The sequence below is a fragment of the Lissotriton helveticus genome, chromosome 2_1 (genome assembly GCF_964261635.1).
Source record: "Lissotriton helveticus chromosome 2_1, aLisHel1.1, whole genome shotgun sequence".
Taxonomy (NCBI): domain Eukaryota; kingdom Metazoa; phylum Chordata; class Amphibia; order Caudata; family Salamandridae; genus Lissotriton; species Lissotriton helveticus.
In genome coordinates, this window is record NC_136059.1 from 1,507,211,368 (window position 1) to 1,507,230,757 (window position 19,390).

The 19,390-nt window shown below is 44.2% G+C and overlaps 2 protein-coding genes across 3 annotated transcripts in view; one reads left to right on the top strand and one right to left on the bottom strand.

Moving 5' to 3' along the window:
* Positions 1-19,390, top strand: part of RUFY3 (RUN and FYVE domain containing 3) — a 464,645-nt gene that overhangs the window by 402,853 nt on the left and 42,402 nt on the right. Inside the window, exon 19 of one of the 2 annotated variants that reach the window (XR_013607157.1) lies at positions 837-943. The exons of the other annotated variant lie outside the window; for it this stretch is intronic. The gene's annotated coding sequence lies outside the window, so the exon portion shown is untranslated. Of the gene's footprint in view, positions 1-836; positions 944-19,390 lie in introns of those variants that run through there. 2 annotated transcript variants of the gene reach the window in all.
* The window catches only part of GRSF1 (G-rich RNA sequence binding factor 1), a 324,061-nt gene continuing 322,427 nt past the window's right edge, over positions 17,757-19,390 (bottom strand). Inside the window, exon 10 of the mRNA XM_078676404.1 lies at positions 17,757-18,136. The gene's annotated coding sequence lies outside the window, so the exon portion shown is untranslated. The remainder of the gene's footprint in view (positions 18,137-19,390) is intronic.

Consider the following 19,390-nt stretch of genomic DNA (forward strand, 5'->3'; position numbering starts at 1 on the left):
GCTCTGATATCCTTCGGGATCTTGTTTGCGCTATATAAAACTTTATAAATAAAATAAAAATAACAATAACGGAGTGCCAGTGGCCACGATTTATCTTTAGTACCAACAGATCTATGCCTGATATGACCCAATTGTGAAAATACTACTAGAATCTTGCCCTGCATCACTCTGTTGCATATCTGAAAGTGATTAGTCATTGTTTATACTTGCCAAATGTTCAGATACCATATGTATCTGTTTTCGTACCACTCTGTGCCAATGTCTTGTGCTAGGGTTGACAGTAGAATGGAGAATCCCCATTTGCTTCTGCATGTTAACAATTTGTAATCATGGCTCCCGTTTGAATCAGTACTAGCATCTGCAACAAGGTAGATACCTCAATGAATCAACCCGCTTCAGACGCATACAGTCTGGAAAGAAAGGAACTGCCACCAACGCGTGGAGGTTAGCATGATCCCCCCTACCAGAGTGCAAGGGAGTTGCATTGAAAAATCTCCGGATCCAGTCAGGCACTTGGGGCTATTCACAAGGTGAGGAATCCACGGTTATGTAGATCAACCACTGCTGTAGGTCATACAGTAGTAAATATTGTTGACAGCCGACCTGAACTGGAAAAATCTGTAGCCTTCCATGGCGAGTAGGGCCATGCAAAAAAAAAAAAATAATAACAAAGCTATCATTCCTATTAAGCACCCTTCCTTCCTCACGGTCAGCGACTATGAAATCTGTAAACAGGGATTCAGTTTCAAAACTTCTTGTAACCAATTTTCCATGGGATAATGTTTCAATACCCAGATATGCATGATTGATACCAAAAATGTCTTAATCTTTTGTAGGTGGAAAGAGAGGAGGGGGATTCTAGGCGCATTCATACTGAACACTGGACTGTGGTGCAAATGTATGAATTCGGTACTGATGGAATATGTCTTCCCTTTTCCCAGTAAATTGTCAAGATACACATGAATGGACTGGAGGTGTGAAGGGTCCTGTACAGTGGACACTGGCCGGACCTTTCGCTCATGCTCTGCAAAAAATAAAGATGTTACTACAGTTGTCACAATCACTCGCGTGTTTGTCTTACTCATTTTTCAAAGCTTCATCTACGTTGGGCTAAAAGAAATGCTCTCCCTTGAAGGGTAGATTGAAGAGGTGCATCTGCAGGTCTAGTAGACAACCTAGGTACTCACGACGCCATCAAATGATGTTTACAAGGCCACTGGTATGGTCACCTGCAGTTAAAGCAGAGCAAATAACTCCTCTTCACTGATGCATTTCCTTCTTGCAGCATTCCCTGCACCTTCTGATGTTCTTCAGTAACAATCAGAATAAACATCTCCATTTCGGAGTTATTTTATGTGAGTGCCTTAGGTTACATTCTCAGCAGTTAGGATGTCATTCTCCCTCCAGCTGTAATCAATGGTTGGGTTTCACCCAGCACAGACACCAACATTCCATGCACCTGCACATTCTTACAGCATGTCCATGAGGGCACAAATATATCACGCCATTAGATGATCACCTTTCCTTACATACAGTATAAAATACACGCATGTCACTACATCACTCAATTCAGTTATACACAAGACAAACAAACCAGTGCAACCATGACCCAGAGACAAGACCATCTCACATACGTTTTCTATCTTTCACAAGCAGTGCACACAAGGTCAATGCACACACATCCCCTCCCCCCCCCCCACGTCACATTATCTGGCCAAACTAATAAGCCTAAGTCAAATTGGGAAAAAAGCATCTAAAGATACACCACACCTTTAAGCTGCACAAACTTGAGACCGAATGCCTTGCACACAAAATGACTACGGTATGGGCAGTCTGAAAACACAACATTCAAACACTGGTACAATCCAGTACTACCACCAGTCCACATCAGTACATTGGGCGGTGCCAGAATAGGGAAGCATCTGCACGTCACCGTCTACATTTAAATCCACTGAAGCCAAGTCAGCTGTTCCCATACCATACACATGCAACAATGACTCCTGAACTCACAATCATATGCACAAACAAAACAATCACCAACTTACTTATCTCCAGTACTATGTGCCTGTTGAAACTTCGCATTCGTACAGTGACCAAGGGACCCAGAGCAGACATGCGAAACGTTTGGGTAACAGCCACAACACAAGTGCTAGTACACTTTCTCATATTTCCAGTTGTGACAAGGTACTACTCCTTCCCATGCTACTAGGTACAATAATTCCACAGGCTTCTTCCTGTGACATGGTACTACTATTGCATACTGCGGGGCACAACACTCCCCTCCAATGTTTCCTCATGTGACCTGGTGCTACAGGTCTGCAATTTGAGTGAGCATAGCTTGGTGAGCCAACAGTATTTTGTAGTGTGAACTGGATATAAAAAAGGAAGAGATCTGCAACGATCCCAAGCTTAGTTGTATGTGAATCTACAGCACTACATGCTATGAACAGAAGCGTACAAGGTCACAAAGTATAATTTTCGTTCGTAGTATGTGTGACTGGGTGCACATGCTGCATCTGATGAGTTAAAGTGTGTGGTGTTGAAGTGGCTGCTTTGCAGGTGTCAGCTAGAAGGGCATTCCCTAAGAAAGCCATGATTGCCCCTTTCCCGCCCATGAAGTGCACGCCCTGGCAAGGCAGAGTTCTAGCTTCTCTTAGGTTTGTGATAGTAGGTTTGGATACACTTGACGATCCATCTTGCTATGTGTGCTGTAGATATGGGATAAACCTTGTGAGGTTTTGCAAAAACTACAAAGAACTGGTCAGACTTTTGAAAGGGTTTGGTCCTGTTAAGAGCTTCTTTTTGTTTGTTTGTTTGAAAACACATTTTATTGGTTTTATGTTGATTCGATGTAGACACTATATTACAAAGCAAAATAACAAAATAGCCATACAAGGCGCTATTCTTCCCTCACACCCGTCGCATGCCTCTTGACAAACTAGCAGATTTATATGCATACCCGGGGGTGTGGTCCCCAAAATCAATGCCGATATCAATGTCTGTATGTTGGACCGCCATAATTTTGAATACCTGTTTCTAGTGCAGACACACGTGTAACAGGGCGCACGAAGACGATTCCCCTGTAGTCCGCCCATCTCTGAAATATTTTCACATACTTTTGAGGACTTTCCCGAGCATTGTATGCCGTTTTTCCCTATTGAGGTACCAATCTAAACCCTTCTTCCATTTGCAATTGAGAGCGGTATGGTTGCTTTCAATTACAGAGCAATGTCTCTTTTGGCTACTGTCAGTCCCAGCAACAGGAAGGTGGTTGTGTATCGGTCTCCCTCGAACTCTGCTGATATGTGAAGAAGGATCAATTTAGGGCCTTGTGGTATGGGGCGCCCTAGAACCCATCCCAGGCAGGCAAGGATTTGAGTTCAGTATGTTTCTATTACCCTGTATTCCCACATTATGTGCAAGAAAATGCTCTCGGACACTGCAGCAAAGAGGGGGGGGGGGTCAATAGTACCCATGGCACAAAGTCTGTTCAGTGTGATGTATAATCGATGAAGGTATTTCAACTGTATGAGTTGTAGCCGCGACGCTATTGCTGAACATCTCAGGGACTCCCTGGCCTCTGTCCAAACCTCATCCTGCAACGCCCTATGTCTCGTTCCATGGCTGAGCGCAGTGTCGTAAAATAATCTGGCATGTGTGTATTAAGGAGCAGAAAACTTGGGTAATCATATGTGCTTCCAATTCTCCCGAAAGTAGTTTGACCTCAAGGGCGTTATAGTTAGGAAGCTCCTTCAACCCCTGTATTTATGGCTCTAGGCCATGGCGATGTAGGAGGTATCGATAGAACTGACTGGTGTAAATGAAATTCACTTTAAGGACAGGATATGATCCCACAAGGCACCCTCCATTAAATCTTCCAGGGGTGATAGCCCTTTGTGTCCCATTTAGAGAAGCCCTCTGTTGCCACTTGGTTCAGTGCTGTTCCTACCCAAAGTAGGGATCAGTGCTGTGAGTTTCTGCTTCTATTCATCACTGACAGTGTGTTCTCCCAGCACCGCAGCACCACTCCTGTTGCCGGAGGCAGCAGAGACTGTGCCTTACCTCCATATAAAAGAGGTTGAATCAGGTTGTTTTTGACCACCCATATTTCTGACACAAATGCAGGGTCCCCCTGGCCATCATTTCACCATTTATTAACGATTATTAGATGAGAGGCTTATTACTAGGATTCAAAATGTCTGCTGCCACGATTCCCTCCATCATAAGTGGATGTAAAGCATTTGGATAAAACAATGGGGGAATATGGCTGAATGCCCCATGAGAGACAGAGGAAGGGCCAACCAAGTTTTCACTTCTGCAGTTAGCCTGTCTAAAAGCAGTTGGATGTACATCCTCCACGCCACGGAGGAGTCAGAGGGCAACATGCACTCCCAAATATCTGCAGTTATGCCTGGCTACTTGGAGGCCGGTGGCCCATCTTTGGTCAGAAGGGTGGAAGGAACCGGGAAAACAATAGATTTAGCTAGACTGAAGGATTTGGAGGACTCAGTGGACTAGGGGTTTCAAGATCACATAGGAATATCAGGCGTCATATTCATAAAGCGCAATCTTTTCTGTGGGACCTCTTTTCCACTCAAAGCCCTTCACCTGTATGTCAATACTGAGCCATTTAGGAAGGGGCTCTATGGCCAATGTGAAGAGCAATGGGAACAGGGGGTATCCCTGATGCGCCCACCGGATAGGAAAAGGTTTTGAGACTGCTGTTCCACTCAGACATGAGCAGTCAAGTCAGTGTAGAGTAGCTTAAAGTATTTGATAAATTTAGGTCCAAGGTGGAGTTCCCGGAGCAGCGCCAATCGAACAGGTTGAATGGCTTCTCAATGTCTGCCAGTAATGCTGCTGCTAGACCAACTAGATGGTCGGAGAGGGTGAGTGCATTGTATACTCTGCAAAACTTGTGCCTGGTGGCATGCCTGGGCATAAAGCCTGCTTGGTCATGATGGACCAATGAGGGGAATGACTGAGTAGGCGACTAGCCAAGGCTTTGGGCAGAATCGTAGCCACTGTGTTTACAAGAGAAATTGGGCAATAGAAGAATGGTCTGGGAGTTTCCACAGCTTAGGATCACTACAATTTCTGCTCTGTGGAAGCCTCCCTGTCTCAACCGCACCCCCTTACCCCCACAGGACAGCCGCAAGAGGGTCCCGAGCTGGTCTATAAATCATGTTAACAATTTAGGAGGTTTTTTTTACATCTTAAATGTGTAAAACTTTTCTGCTACTGTATCTGGCAGTGGAAAGACTGGGGAGGGGAAAGTGAAGGGGGTTTGCCAAACTCTAGGACCACAGATGCCATATCACTAGGTTGAGTTGCCTGCAGTGTGGATATCTTGTCTGGTCTCTTAATGCAACTGCCTGGCCTGAGTGGAAGCTTCTCTTGAATACCGATGGACATTTCCTGGAGCATGGAGTACCAGTCTCTCAAGTAGGTGCTACCAGAATGAGCTTCAGGGATTCTCGTCTCGATTTGTATTTGTATTTGTATGTTGGATTTATATCGCGCCAATCACCTACAGGTCTCTAGGCGCGTGGAAATCGATGGAATTTATACCGATGGAATTTGTACCATAACTACATACAACACAAAGATTAATACAACAGCCTATACTACACCCAAAGCCTTCCCAAACAACCATGTCTTTAAAGACTTTCTGAACCTTAGGAGGTTTACCTCTCTACGCAGTGCCTCTGGCAGCTTATTCCATAACTGAGGGACCAACACAGAAAAGGCTCTCCCTCCCTTAGTCACCAATCTGTACCGCGGGCAGATCAGCAGCTGAGAAGTCGATTAGTCCATCTATAATGCATTGTCCATAGATTGTGGGTGCATGCACCTGGAGGCAACCCTTGGACATTTTATGTTTTTGGGGGCCGTGAACAGGTCTATTGGCAAGGTGCCACATGCTGGAAGTACCTGTGTAGGACTTGTGGCTGGAGTTCCCACTCGTGGACTTGTTGATGCATTTTACTATGCAGCTCTGCATTAGTAGTCCGCCCCCAGTAAATGTTCTGCTAGGAGATTTCGGTCAAATGCCAAATTCCCTGCATCAGTGGGAGAGCGGTGCCAGTCGTTTCTACAAGTAAATGGTCTCGAAGAAAGCTTTAAACGTTAGGCATATGGCCAGTAGTTCAAGATTTTTGAATTGGCAGCCCTCATGTTACAGGGCCCACACGTTCTAGTAGGGTCATCACAATGAAGTGTAACTCCCTTCCCCCCCCAAGCTTGGGAGGTAGGTGTCTGTGTTATGGTTACCTGCAAAACCAAGTATGCCTTGGAAACATTTTTTGCTGTTTCACCAATGCAGAGACGGTGAGTGCTAGCCTTTACCTACCCTAGACCTTTCAAGGCCCTCTGACTATTGCCTTGTGAAGCACTCGCATGTGGAGCCGGCATGGGATATGATAGATGTATGAGGCCACATTCTTAGGAGGCATATCACAGTTTCGAACATGAACAGATGACTAGGATGAAAAAGAGGCAGGAGCTGCTCGAATGCCGGCACACTGTTAGTTGGAGCAGCCTTTCCCTATGACCGGATTCAACATAGATCCCATTGTTGGATGTCTTGTGGTTGAGGTAGAATCTGGCTGCATGTACAGTACATTCTAAGCTGTGCAGCAGAGATTGTTGCTTGAATGTGGGCTAGGCATCGCTGCCAATCTCTTGATCAACAAATCGTTGAGGTAGAAGAAAACATGATACTCCCCACTTCACAGATGGGCAGCCACCAACACTAGGCACTCGTTCAAAACACCCTTGGAGCTGTAGTGACCCCGAAAATAATTACTTTGAATTGGTAGTGATTTGCACTTACCATATAGCAAAGGTACAGACGATCGGCAAGGTGGCTGGTTATTTGCACATAGGCATCCCTAAGGGTGTGCAATATATGTAATTGCCTTGTTGGAGCAAAGGGATGACATCCTGCAGGGTTCTTATATAACTATGTTATGACAGGATGTACTTATTTAGAGGCCTCAGGTCTAGGATGGGCCTGAGAGGGTCAACCTTTTTGGGAATAAGGAAGTAAAGAGTACATTCCTTTCCCCTGCTGATGTGAAGGCACTTCCTGTTGCCCTTTTCTGGAGGAGCACATGTGGCTCTGCCTTGAAAGGATGGGATTGTCTCTGTTCTGGCTATGCATTCAGTGTGGGATGTTGGGACAGCTTGTGAGAAGTTTTAGGCAGTAGCCTTGACAAACCACCACTAAAACCCACTGATCGGATGTTATTTCCTCTCAGTGAGAGAGGAAATCGTCCATTCTCTCCTAGATAGGTGACATCGTGAGGGGTGATGGAGCGAGTCATGGTTCAAAGATTAAAGCTGTCTCACCGTAGTCACCAGTGCCCTTCCCTCTACTGTTCCCACTGTGCGCACACCTAATGTAAGCAATGCTGGTGTAAGGTCTGTTGCTGTCTTTGGTGAAAGTTTGCCAGTTCTGGAATTTTAGCTTTGACTCTTCCCCAGTGCTGCTGGTTCCAAAAAGAACCTCTGGTGGTAGGAGTCTGTAGTACACACATAAGCTTGGCAATCTGGGTCCATTACATTTTTTACAGCTTCTAGTTAACCTGTAGGGGGGGTGCCGCTCGAAGTCGCTTGGCTGCTGAAACTCTTGCCGGGCATTTGGAAATCACGGACCTTTTTTCTTCCTGCTTTGCCTACCTGGGAGTCCTGCTGAATTGGAGAGCGGGTCCCTGTCCTGCCATTTTCGAACTGTTGCTGGTCGCGGGGGAGCGGGACTGCGAGGCCCAGGGTTCTCTGCGCTCCTCACATCGCGCGCACCTGGTGCCTCTTCCCGCACCTCCCCCCCCCGCCTACCTGGTTTCTTTGAAATACGACTCGCGGCCCCCGCTCCGCGGGAGCCGCTCGAAGTCGCTTGGCTGCTGAAACTCTTGCCGGGCATTTGGAAATCACTGACCTTTTTCTTCCTGCTTTGCCTACCTGGGAGTCCTGCTGAATTGGAGAGCGGGTCCCTGTCCTGCCATTTTCGAACTGTTGCTGGTTGCGGGGGAGCGGGACTGCGAGGCCCAGGGTTCTCAGCGCTCCTGACATCGCGCGCACCTGGTGCCTCTTCCCGCACCTCCCCCCTCCCTACATAAGGAGCGTCAATTACGCAACCGGGGGACACACGCGGGACGCAGCACGGAGCGAAGCCCGGGCAAAGGGCGGGCCCTCTGAGGCTGAAGAACGCTGTGCTGTGCCCATCCTCTTTAAAGAACATTCTATCCGTTATAACGTTAGTTTGTAGGCCTGTGACTGCTTTAGTGTGTATTGCTGTTCCCGTGATTCTTTGTGCTTCCTCTAGATTTATTCAAAATGACGGCCAATAAACTAAGGTCTGGGAGACTATTAGTTGGAAGGTCGTGCTCCAAAACAAAATCGAATCCCCTTCGTAATAAGGACAACCATGTTGCGCAACTTAAGGGCACTTGTCAGTTATTCAACCTCTGGGAAAGGGGGAAGAATAGAGCTACAATGGTAGAGCCTACTCACGATGACATGGTAAAAGCCCCCTCCTCTTTGATGGGATTGAGTACTGTGGGTTTGGTGCATGAGAATAACATGGAAAAGGGAGCTATTACACTAGCTGCAGTAACGGAAGGCTTGGCCTCCTTGGACAATTGTGTGTCTCCCCCCTTGTATGTATCAAAGGATAAAAATATACAATCTCTTCTCCCCCTACAAACCCCTCCTGAAGCTATCTTACAAGTGGTGGGGGTGATAGAACATGTTTCTCTTCCTAAAACTAGTGAGCCTCCATCTAAACACCATGAACCTAGCCCTTCTTCCTCTAGAAGAGTGTATAATAATGACCTATCCTCTTATGACTTGGATATAGAGCTCTGTAGGAGATATATTGAGGTTGATACTAATAAGGCTAGGGATTTTACAAAAACTCCTGTAACATCAGTTCCACCTGTCCTCCATCTTTATAGCAGTACTCCCTCGAATATCTCCCAGTTAAATACTTCGACGAGCTCTAACTTTAACATAACTGGTATTGATGCCATCCTCCCGCCTAGGTTGGATAAACCTGTCTCGACTGCCTATCTTCTCTTGAACATTTGCTTTCCTCCATTCTGTCACTATTAGAAAAATTTGTTGGGGGCTCTGACTGTGTATTTGAAACATTCACTCAAATATTTAAGGTTTTATTGCACAACAGACATGAGAAGAAAATCAGTCCTACCTTAGAGGCTGATGGACAAGATCTTGTAGTGCAGAAAGTCCCTAAGACAGAGAACGGGATTTCTAATGATCCCCAACTATCTTACAATAGGGAAAAATCAGTTCTCCTACTGAGAACCCCTGCCTCAAACTGTATAGTTGATTTTGTTCCAGTAATAGAGGTCTTACACGAAATGGTGTCAAAGGAAGGTAAGGAACCCTCTTCAACAATAGAGGTTCCACACGAAACGGATCCTAAGGAAGCAAAAGAACTCTTCCCGATCTTTAATAAACAGCGGAGTGAGGGAGATAAGGAGGTTCCAAAACCTGAAGGCAATAGAAAAAAGGATAATTCAGGGAAAGTTAAAAAGAATGGGGAAAAAAAGAGGAGACTAATTAGAAGAATCGAAAAAAATAGGCAGAGAAAAATTATTTTGGGAGAAAACCCGGAATCGCTCTCAAATGAAGAATTACATCAGGTCTCCCTGTTGGTATTAAAAGATGAAAGTGAGGACGTAAAAGGAGTGGTGGATACCTCAATTTCCGTAGTACAAAGATCTGTCCCCCTGCCTTCAATTCCTTGCTCTTTTGGGGGGCTCTATACGGTCAAAGGGGATATGTTAAACTCAGTTTCTCAGGGAAATTAGATTAACTTTACTGGCCCTGATTCCTCAGCTCTTAATCCTTTGGCCAGTCCCTACTCCGATAAAAGGAATGGAGTAGTGGTTTGTCAAAATCCTTCCGAAATGCCTAAGGAGGAAAGTGTCGATACCCTTACTCTTGACTTCTTCCCCCTATTCGATGCTGATTGCATCCTAAATAGATCATTACTCCTTAAATATTTTTAGGAATCCGCAAATCTGAAATTACTACAAAGTACAGATAAAGATTTAGTACGGATCCTGAAGACAGAGGGTGGAAATATAACGAGGGTAAAGTTCTACTCTAAATTAGTAGTAAATCTAATTTTACAACGGTCTGAAGATTTCCAGAGTAGAGGGATCGACGTTATGCCTTTTTGGGGGAATATCCCCTTTGGTAGACCTTTTAAGTCTTCAAGGCCTTTAGGGTCTTCTTTATCTCTCTTGCAGGTAGCCTCTGGAAATGTAGAACAGTCTGGTGGTTTTGATGATTTGAAAATTTGCATATCAAAAGATCTCCGTCTTGTATCTTACTCTAATCCTCCTATGCCCCCCCCCCCCCAGGATAAGGTTGTGGATGAAAATCTCAGTTGGAACTGGTTACCTGGTGTTCTCTCAAGGAAATTGACTATTAAGTATCCGCTCCGTCCTCATCTTTAGCGACAATATAACAATACTATCTTGGAATTCTGCTGGGTTGAAGAATAGCCCTGAAAAAATCCAATGCCTCCTGTCTTTAAAAGCCAGTGTGATTTGTCTCCTGGAGACGTGGTGTTCGGAGAAAATTCAGATAGGAAGAGATTACTTTGTAGGAGCGGCCACGCTAGTGGGGGTATTGCCTGTTTATTATCCAACCGGATAAAATGGAATTTCTCTCACTATTTGGATCCTTGTAACCTTTTTCAGGCTGTAACGTTGTTTAGTTATGACAATGTTGATGTGCCCAAACCTTTAGTCTTGATCAACGCTTATATTCCCCCCGAAGTTAGTTTTAACGCAACTTTAAAAAGGGTTTTGGTCTATATTCAGAGTATTAGGGAGAAATCTCCTCCTCCTAATATAATCCTAGTAGGGGACTTGAACTGTAAAATCTCTAATTTAAGTATGAGCCTGTTTCGCGATAAATATAACGAAGAATCATTACAGATCCCCCAAGCTCTCTTCCCTGAGAATATTAAAACAAACAAGCGAGGGAAGATACTTCTTAAAGAACTGTCCGATATGGATGGGATCATAGCGAATGGAAGGCTCCCTTCTGATTCCCCTGCAAATTTCACCCATAAATCTCATCAGGGAGAATCCATATTAGATTTTGTGATAGTAGAGAATTCTACTTTTGCCCTATTAAAGGACCTCAGGGTTATTGAAACCCTCTTCAGCGACCACAAAATACTTTCTACCTCTGTGAACATAAACCCTCCCAAATCCGACCAATGGTCACTTAATAGTGATCTGGTAAGTTTTGGAGCGAAATCGGGAAGGTGCGATTGGAATACAAAAGCTGACGAGAGTTGGAGAGGGTTCTTGATGTCGCAATTAATGACCTTGCATTTTGGCATGGTTTTGAAATTGTGCGCTTCCTAGACTTTATGAAGGTAGTGATTTCGGTGGCTAAAAACCAAATAAGAAAAGGTGTATCAAAATACCCTTTAGTCCCCTGCGTCTACTTAATATAGAAATAAATAAGTTAGTAAGGGAACAATATCTGTGTAAATCGGCAGAAGGAACGCGTAGAGTAGCCTTACTAAAAAGGAGGAGAAGGTTACAGGCAAAATTACGAAAAGAAGGGGAGGATATTATTTGGATAAAACTAAGAGAGGCTGCCTTTAATGGAGAAATGAGACAGTTTTGGTCCCTCATAGGTGAGGGCTGTGGGATAAGAACAAGACCGCTTCCTATCCCCATTGAAGAACAAATATGGGTGGATTATGTCACAACCCTTTACGCAAGTAATGGAGCCGCGGTTCGCCGTATAGGTTTTATTGAGAATAGTCAGCCTTTGGTCCCTTTATCTGAAAAGGATATTGAATTAGCAATTAAGGAAATGCGTTCTTCTGGGGCAATGGGGCCGGATGAACTTCCAATTTCTGTCCTAAAGCAAAGTAGTGCAAAATGGAGTAAATTGTTATGCCCCGTGTTTAATACTTGTTTTTCCAGCGGAAAGATTCTTCCCTCTTGGAAAGGGAGTATTCTGGTGCCCCTTTTTAAAAAGGGTGACCGGCTATCTCCCCAAAATTATCGCCAAATTGCCCTTTTGGATGCAATTGGCAAAGTTTTTGCAAGATGCCTTTTGCGACGAATTAATGATTGGGTGGACCAAGCTAATATACTTCCCCTTGAGCAGACGGGATTTCGAAAGAACCATGGCACCATGGATAACTTAACAGCTCTGCAAGTAATAACTGATAAATACATCAGGGTCAGAGGAGGGAGAGTCTATGTAGCCTTCATAGACTTCTCCACGGCTTTCGATAAAGTTGATCGTCCTCTGCTGTGGAAGAAACTACTTACTTTTGGTATGCCAGCTCGGCTGCTAAATCTAGTTCAGGACCTCCACTCTGATACCTGGTGTAGAGTATTGTTGGGAGGAGAGAGAGGCCTATCCCAAGCAATCCCCTCAGCCAATGGTCTTAAACAGGGCTGCTTATTAGCTCCACTATTGTTTTCCCTTTATGTTTGTGACCTCCCCCAGACCTTATCCTTAAGCGAAGGAATTGCCCCCATTTTAGGGGAAAAACCGGTTGCATGTTTAATGTATGCAGATGATATATTACTTTTAGACCTTACTCCGAAAGGACTTAATAATCGTCTGCATGCATTACATGTATTTGCCGAGTCCCACCATTTGAAGATCAATATCTCTAAAAGCAAGGTAATGTGTATGATGGGAAAGAAAAAATCGAAATCTGGGAATTTTAGCTGGTCTTTAGGCAGTGAAGCTGGAAATTGTAAAATCCTACTTTTTTTAGGGAAAATAGTATGTGGTAACTTGAGCGATAAGGCTCATATAGATAACAACATTTGGAAGGCCAGGACACAGGGTAATGGACTGAGTACTCTTTATAAAGCCACCGGTAAAAGACATTTTGTCCATTTGCTAGAGGCCTTCCGTGCAAAAATTCCAGCCTCTCTGCTCTATGGCATCGAGCTTATTGATTTGGGGCAATGTGGTTTTTTAGATACCATCGAGGGCAGACTTTTGCAACATCTAACTACGGTTAATAATGCTTGTACAGTGGCATCTCTTAGACTTGAATTTGGCATACGAAGTAGTTGGGTTCAGGCCCTGGCGGGAGTAATACGTTGGGTCTCTTGCTTAGCCAATGGAAAACCGACCACTTTAAGATTTCTCATTAAAAAAGAATTATTGGGTTCCCTAAAAGAATATTCCTTACTTATAAAGAATTTCAGAAGGGCTCTTCCATTACTGGAATTGGAGGAATCACCTCTTTGTTTGCTATCTTCACATCAGCTAAAGTCCACCCTAAGACTGGCTACATGGGAGCTAAGTTTTAGGAGGGACAGAGATGCCCATATTACAAAGAAAGGTGCTACGCAGGTTGTCAATTCTTATTTATTTAAACACATACAACCTTATGCCTCTTGGAACCTTCCTCACGGCATACGCCGTTTTTGGTTCCTCTTGAGGCAAGATCTCCTCCCTTTAAATAAATTACTAGCTAGATGGTATGGTTCCTCCGACAAATGTAACCTATGTAACAACAATAATTCGACCCAGGATATCGCCCATATTCTCTTCATATGCCCTGCCCTAATGGCTCATCGCCGAAAGTGGATGAGACCAATTTGTTTACAATTAAGCATTTTATCTGCCAAATCTTTAATCGATGCTATCTTTAACCCCCCTAATGAAATGTTTTGTTACAGAATCTAACTTTTTAAAATGTTTTTTAGAATTATATTAATGGATATGATTTCCATATTCCAGTTCCTGTGTCTATAGAATGTATTTTAAGGATTTTATGTTTTGTAATTTTTGTTGTCTTTTATGCTTTGTTTATATGTGGATCTCAACCGAGTTCCAAATCATATATTAATAAAATTGAATTGAATTAACCTGTAGGGCAAAGAGGTGCTCATGGAATTCAAGTTTAAACACTGAGATGGTAAGCTTGCCGTATGATGAGGATATTGGTGTTAAGGCCCTTGGAGGCAGTGTCTGCAACACAGATTGTGCCACAAATGTAGGTGCTCAATATGATTTTGCCCATGGATGCTATCTCCTCTCCTATCGTTCTGAACTTCTCTGTGACGTGTTTCACAAGTTCCTGCATCTACTTCTAGTGAGAACGCAGTCATACCAGGAAAGGAGTGCAACAGAATTGGATATACGCCAGATTGTCTTCCCCTGTTGCTACCCCAAGCTTAGAGTCTTTTCATCTCCTCATTGGGAGGAACAACGTTGCCTTAAGCGTTACAACCCTAGCCTTTTCTGGTGCCTTGACATTTTCTAGGATAGATTTGAGCACGGCCTTAAGTAGGAGTAAGAAATGGACTAAACATTTGTACCTGGGAATACTCTCCAGTAGGGAAGCAGTCTTCCTCTTGAATGATGTGCATGTCCATTTTATGAGGTGCAGTGGCACTCAGGATGCGCTAATGGGGTAGTGGTGCAAACAAGGATTACTCCAGGAATCATTACTGTAGTCTGCCCTTGGGTCTTCAGTGAGTCTTAAGTATAGGGGATGGACATATGGGTCAATGGGATAATATGAATTTCCTAGGTCCCAAAAAGTGTGTGCAGACCCTTGGGTCACTCTGGCGGAGGCAGGGGAGGTGGTGCGTGAGTGTAGAAGCGGGGGAAGTGGTGGCGGTTGAAAATATGGAAGAGGGCTTGTGCATTTGTCCCGGTCTTACTTCAGTGCCAACTCTGAAGGGGCCTCCGCGAAGGGTTCTTCTTTGTAGGCAAGCCTTCTCTTGCAAGGATGTGTCCCCGAGGGCTTCAACATAGGTAGTTTTGCCGAGATCTTCTGGGTCACTTCGCGAATGAAGAGATGCTTCTTCCTGATGGTGAACTTCTACTGGAGTAGCTGCATTGTCTCTAACACAAAATCTTCAGACACTGCTGGACAGTCCTCCCTCTACTCCCATGATTATATTTACAAAGTGGAGCAGTCCTTCACTACACTCCATGAACACTGACTAGCCCCCTTTCACCAATGGTTGACAACTCACACAGGCGTGAAAAGGATGATGCCAAATTCCAACCACCTCTGCACTCTGTGGGTGCATGCCGATGTTCCCTTTACAATCACTGAGCGTAATAATTGGGACATGCAGCACATGCACTCCAGCTCCTCAGGTCACCTTTCTTCAGGACTCCAGATTATCACGCCCTGGTCACAAAATTGTCCATGCAATCAGCGCCTTTAATAACATGTAAGTGACCACACACTGACTTACACAAATATGGGTCAGGCCTCATGCACCATCTAGAGTGAGAGTAGCACGCCAGACAGCATTGTTAAAAGGCGCTACTCACACACCTGGCACAGCTTGTGAGAGCACAGCGCCTGAAGTAAGCATTTATCAACTGCCTAACAAGCAGAGCATGAACATCCAGACTTCTGTTAACTGCCCATCGTCACACACTTGCTGCTCCTTCTTATTGTCTCATATTACAGACCTTATGCTTCAGGGTCTTCAAAGAGAGGAGCACAGCAGTTTTTACTCCACTCGGCTAGCTTCTATTCCTCTGGTAGTCGTTGCTCATCACTGGGCTCTCATTGCTCAGCAGCTATGGATGACACCACTTTCCAGTGGATTTGACGGAGGGCGGCACCAGACTATCTCCCTGGTCACAACGCTGCTCTCCATCTCTTGACAGTCGGCTCCTCTGTCAGGGTGGACTCCCAAATGCCGCCAGAGTCCTGCTCCAGTTCCACACAGGTTTTGAACAATCTGTGGCCAAAACGTAGTTGGTGTGGAAGGTCTTTATACAAGAGTCAGGAGCCCTCAGGTTGGAGGCTGGTTCTTTATTTTAGGTTATGCCTTTAAGTTACACTCTCAGGGCTCTGTTTTCCCTCCAATCGTATACAACTCTCAGGCTTCACCCAGACACAATCTCACAACGTTCACACTCAAAATTGTACAGCATGCCATCTCATTCCATCCACACACCACCACAGAAACTTAATACAAAAGCATTATAAGGCTTAAGAATTGAGAATATGCCCAACATGGCCACTCTATGGTCAAGCTGATCAATGAATTTGCTCTCTTTATCTGGTCGTGCAACATCAGTTAGAAATAGATTCAGGAATGCTTGCAGGGAGTGTTTAAACAATAGAGTCCAGCTCCCCATGGCCATGAATGTAAAAAAGCATCTCTTGGGACAGCCCTGTGACACGAAGTCTCATGACCTTGTTTTCATAGAAGTTGTGCAATCCCTATAATAAGTGAAGTTGATGGTTGTGCTTCTCGGATCAGTGAGGAAGTTTCTCTTTAACCTACAGCAGGTAATTATTGAATGTAGCATTGTCAACAAACCTTAAACTTTCTGTGTCTTATTTTACCTTGTCCCGTTTCTCTTCCTCAGAATTAAGTAGCAGCAGGTATGTGGAATTCAGATGCCTCCCATCTCTGACAGATTTTGTATTGAACCAACCAGGGCCGGACTGGGAACCAAAACCGGCCAGGCAAAGTGCTCGGCCGGCCCCCCCTCCCAAAAACAGCCCTCAAACAAAATCGGCCCCCAGGGGTTCAAAACCGGCCCCAACCCTTGCGGCGCACCGGGGGATTGCCCGGTGCCCGCTATGGCCAGTCCGGGCCTGGAACCAACTTATTTCCTTGAATTGTTAAGATTGACCAATTTCGGTGATGTGGCTTTTTCAAGCCAACTTTCTGTCTTTTTCTGCAAGAAATTGCATTCAATTTCATATGGAAAGCAGGAGCTTAGCCACAATATGTCCTGTTTGGGATGTATATAAATCATTCTGAGCCTAACGTCTATCCGAGACAGTCAGTTTCAAAACTAATTCAGAAGGATGAGTGCGAAGCACAGTGACCATCTAATCGTAGCCGATCCCCTTTTGAGGCAATTCATTTTATGGCAGATCTACTTTTTTAAGCCAATTCTGTTGCCTAAATCATTTTACACTTGCATTCTCTTAAGGAGGAACTTGCATTTGTGGCATGATTGGAGATTTAAACGCTAATGGCCTTAAGAGGCAAAGTGTCTTTCAGGCAGACGGCACAGCAATACCCTTTGATTAGGAAGCCCTCAGAGGCATTTGTATGGTGGATATCTATCTCTGCATTATGGGTTTCGATCGGGGTCCATTGGCTTATTCCATCTAATGGATAGGACTGCACCTCTAAGTGAGGTCTGATGGAGACTGTTTACAGTTCTCTTCATCGACAGCTAAAGCCATGGATGTTTCTGCAATTAGATCTCTGCTAATTGTTTTCGCCTGGTATTCGATTTCTTATCCTTGTGGTGACTTGGTAGTGTCCTCCATTGAAAATATGGGGGAGTAAGCCCATAGTCATTCTGTGCTTTTTTTTTTTTTAACTGCAATGACTGACACAGCCGTCATGATCCCTGGGCAAAAACAGGTTGCAGATCTTATGGAAGTGCTACTGGTGACAGCCAGTGTTGTGTTCCAGACAAAACTTGAATGAGTACTCCTCATTATTAATTTCCCCCTGCAAGTCAATGCAATACAACCTGACTCCGTGCTGGTCAAATGAAGGACGCTGCATTATCATGTTCAAAACCAGATTATGCGCAGAATAAGTGCAAACATATTTAGGCTATTTCCCCAAGTATGCAAAACCACAATTAATAGATGAATGTTACAAATTCAGACCATAAAAATGCACAAACGATTCTAAAATGGAGTGTGTCCCTGTATGTTTTAGGCTTCAGAGTTAAGCATTTATAATTCACTTGTCTTCCATTGCTTTATATGTAAATACAATTTTATTTGTGTGGAAAAAACCAAAAACATTTCCATAAAAAGAATAGCCTAAGAGCAGAGCCAGGTTTAGGGTTATTTGCCGATAAATATATGCACACAGCAAACAAAAAACAAAAAAAAGTTGGAAAAAGCCACTATCTTTTCTCCTTGTGTTTCTTAAAATGTCATCAATTAAATTTGGCTCATGATAAATTATCTCATACAGTAGATAAACCCTTTCTAAAGGCATAAAAGTGCGTACAACTGGTTTAACTAACGAAGATAGAACTGGTAAAGGTGTCCAAAAAGCTCAACTATGAAATTTTCAGTTTTCGAACATCTTCCAAAATTAGCTACTGTAGATCAGGTACATCTTGAGTGGTCCTGAAAAAAAAGATAAAGCAATTTAGCATAAGTTAAACAGACATGTCTCGTGATACAACACACATTCTGTTAATATTAAGCAGTCAACCCTTGTTTTTACGTAAACATACAAATGGTAGTAAGTGTTCTTCCGTTACCTACCAAATTACAAGAAAATTGATTGAAATCCATTCTGGGCACTGAAAAGCCAAGAGAAGACAAAGTGTGCTGTGTTATAGTATGGCATTTAAGTAGAGAATTAAGGTAACCATATGGGAGTTTAAGCAATATAGAATCGCACCCTTATGATGATGATAATTTGGCGAATGAGCAGCCCTGTTTGAATCAAGATTATATAGAAAGCAGGAACATGGCCACTGCAGAGAGCTTGGGGCCGAGCAGAAGAGAACATTCAGCTAACTCACCTTGCACCATGAACAACAAACTACTGCTAAGGCAATAAACACCACCTGCAAATAAACATTCATAATACTCACATCTATGTCAATATAAGTAGATGTGAAGTTAAGAATTGAAAATCAGGACATGGTTATGTTGTGCACTACGGCCCGTACTACAGAAGTGACCGGTCCGTTGAGCCGGAGTGACGCTCAGATCTTCTTCCATGTCGGAGTCGGCTTTGGACACAGAAACCAGTTCTTCTTGTTCTTCGGTATCTGCGGCAGGAATGTGTTGTGGTTCGTCGCCGAAAATATCCGGTGCAGAGCCGCTGCCGCATTGCATCTCGTGGCGTTGAGCCTGATGATCACGGATGGTCTTTTTCGATCAGAATGATCACCACACTTCGCAGGATGATTCTTCGTGTTCCGGGGATAGGCACAGGTTGCAGACCTCGTGCAAGTCAGTGCGTGGGAATTTAGGATGACACCCGGGACATAGCTTGAATGGAGTTCATTCCATTGACTGCTGGCGTGGTTGGCCAGACGGCCCGCCTTGATGTTCCCGATCGAAGGTTTTCAAGTTTGGATGATAGGCGACGAATAGGAAACCGCTATTGAAGACCATACAGTTGAGGGGAGAGGATTGCTCGTCGAAGGGGTTGGAGAACGATACCGAACCGGAGTGCAGTAATATACATCAGAACCCGATGGCAGGAAAAAACTATCTAAGGATGCCCATGAGCACTGACACTAAAAGGAGGAGTCACCTACCTCGTGACTACAAACTACTTCTTCAAAGAAAAGCAAAGCAAAGTGCAAACATCCAAGCCCAACACTAGATGGCGATCTATGCTAACACATGATCTACAGTTCA